We start from the raw sequence: 2,500 nt of genomic DNA on the forward strand, positions 1-2,500 counted from the left end.
CTTGAGAATCGTATCTATTTGAGCGGCCAATCAAAACAGAGTTTGTAATTGAAAATCTAAACATCTATGAGATACAAAACGGACTTGCGAATTATCGCAAATCACAATGCTGACAAGCACAAAAGCAAAGGAAATGGTTAATAAATATGAAGTTTTTTTACTATCTGAATGTTTTTGGGTTAGGTTAAAGCGACATATAGTTGAAAAAAAGAAGCTATGTCACGCAAAATGATCTAATTTCATGACACTCAAAATTCCCAAAAAGCATGAGTAATGTAAACTATCTTCGCGCTAGTAAGTCCCAGCAATAAATTGGATTAACCAGGAAAGTTAAAGAAATATTGTTGCCTTACCAAATAAACATCATTTTACACTATAATAACATGACAGATCATTTAACCTGACGTTAAAAACTTGGCTACCAGCCTATTAACCATTCGTCAGAAAGAAAACATCCCTGTCATCTTTCCAAAAATCCTCGTGTATCACATTTCAACCCACGTATGCAAATTTGTTCTGGAATATTACACAACATGATGAATTCACAAAAGGCCGGGAAATCTCAAAACCTTTTCCAGCGAAAAATTTATTGAAACAAACAACATATTTGCTATTAGAGGTAAAAAGCCCTTCCTATTTCATTGCGTGCTTGAAAACAAGAAACCCAATCGTGTCAAATTACCATACGCAACGAAATATTAATATATTTCAGGATCAAACCCTTTCCTGAAGAACCTTTTCCTTGAATAATGAAGCACAAAATAGACAACAAGCTTTCTTTCAAATAATTCTTGGCTGTCACGTTTGCAATTATTTTTTTACCTGAAGACTGTGCAGAGTTGAGCACAAAATAAATATAATAAGAATTGGTGAAATATCCAGTTTTTACCGGAAGAATGTGCAGAGTTGAGTACAAATAAATATAAATAGCCAGACAACAGAGATCACAGCTCCACTTAAGGTGTTCGATTCCTTCTCTGTCTTTGTTAAACCCATAAATTACCAGAAAATTTTCTGTTTGGGTTCAGTGTTGTACATAACACAACGCTTGGTAAAATTAGAAATACAGCTCACTTTGATTACGGCTCGACGGGCGAAAGATTGTTGTCCATTACTCGTCGCTTTTAAGATTCCAGATATTTATTTTTCACCCCTTGTCTTGTTTACCCAATTGACGTTCTATTCTTGAGCTCTGTAAGGGTATATTTTGTTTACAGAACCACCAAAACGCCATTTGCGTTTCAATGACTTCGACGCCATTCCAGGTTAATTAAATATTCTACAGTGTCCACCAGAGAAATCTACGCAATTTCTACTACCCCATGAAACCTACCAAAATACGCCCAGAAGATTCTATGCAGAAGCAGTGACGGGAAAGACTTTTCCCAAAACGGAAACAAAATAGAAAACGACTAAATTTAACTCGTTTTCCGACTGGATTCCCATATGGCAACCCAGTAATTAGATATGCAGTGACCTTGCAACTTGTAAACAGACAAACAGAAAGATTATAACTAAATCAACTTCGTAACTGGCAGTCTGAAGGGCAAACTCGTGAAAATAAAGAAAGAAATACTCACAGTGATGCACGTTACCGCGTGCTGCAATTAGGCGTGAAATTAGCCAAGCGTATCAGAGGAACAGAGGTCAACTCAGAGCACTGCGATTAGCTACGTTCTGCTTTATGATTGGCAAAGCCACCTCAGGGAGCAGATAAACCGTACTTTTTTGTTGTCCCTGACTAAAAACCTTCTTGTATGTACGTTTCGGTTAAAAAACTGTAATCTTCTTCTGCATAAATAGCTTACGAATGTAAATGAGCGCTTAAAAAGAGCCGCGGAAACGTCACTTGGGATTACCAAGGGCCTTGTAAATGTCAGGAATGTAAATGTGTTCAACTGGATGACTGATACAATTCATTGTCATAACAATACCTAATTAGCAAGGCCTAATCGGGATAACAATGGTTCTTTTGTCCTTCGCCATTTTAGTCCGGTAAATATGAAAGTCTACTTCGTATTTGGAACGGAATTTCCTGAGGTTTTCTTTTGCCATTTATCAGTACCCAGTAAACTCACTTTGTATTCTGTAGAGCACCCAGGTTAACAACTTACTTACTCAACATATTCACTGCCGTGAAATTGGCATATTAAATTCCCACGTTATGCTGACGTCTGACCTTGTAGCTCAGTCGGTAGAACCGCGGTGGTCTAACCCGAAGGTCGTGGGTTCAGTTCCCGCCCGGGTTAGAGTTTTTCTCTGTGGGCCTAAATGCTATTAGAAGGGCTAACGCTCAAGTGGTTTACATAAGTAGAAAACTAGAACCTCATATTAGCCTCCGATAGTTAATTAATTTTGTCGAAATATAAGTGCTACACGGCGAACGTTTGCAAAAACGTAACCCTTCCTTATAACAAAATAGTGTCTGATTAAAACTGTCGGAGCCATCATCAACGATGTACATTTGACAAACCTCTTGTAACATTATCAACGTGATAAT

At 37.6% G+C, this 2,500-nt stretch overlaps 1 protein-coding gene across 2 annotated transcripts in view; it reads right to left on the reverse strand.

Annotated features, from left to right (window-relative positions):
* The window catches only part of LOC138003845 (uncharacterized), a 47,030-nt gene that overhangs the window by 44,353 nt on the left and 177 nt on the right, over positions 1–2,500 (reverse strand). The gene's annotated exons all lie outside the window — the stretch shown is intronic.

This window comes from Montipora foliosa, chromosome 5, assembly GCF_036669935.1.
Source record: "Montipora foliosa isolate CH-2021 chromosome 5, ASM3666993v2, whole genome shotgun sequence".
NCBI classification, from domain to species: domain Eukaryota; kingdom Metazoa; phylum Cnidaria; class Anthozoa; order Scleractinia; family Acroporidae; genus Montipora; species Montipora foliosa.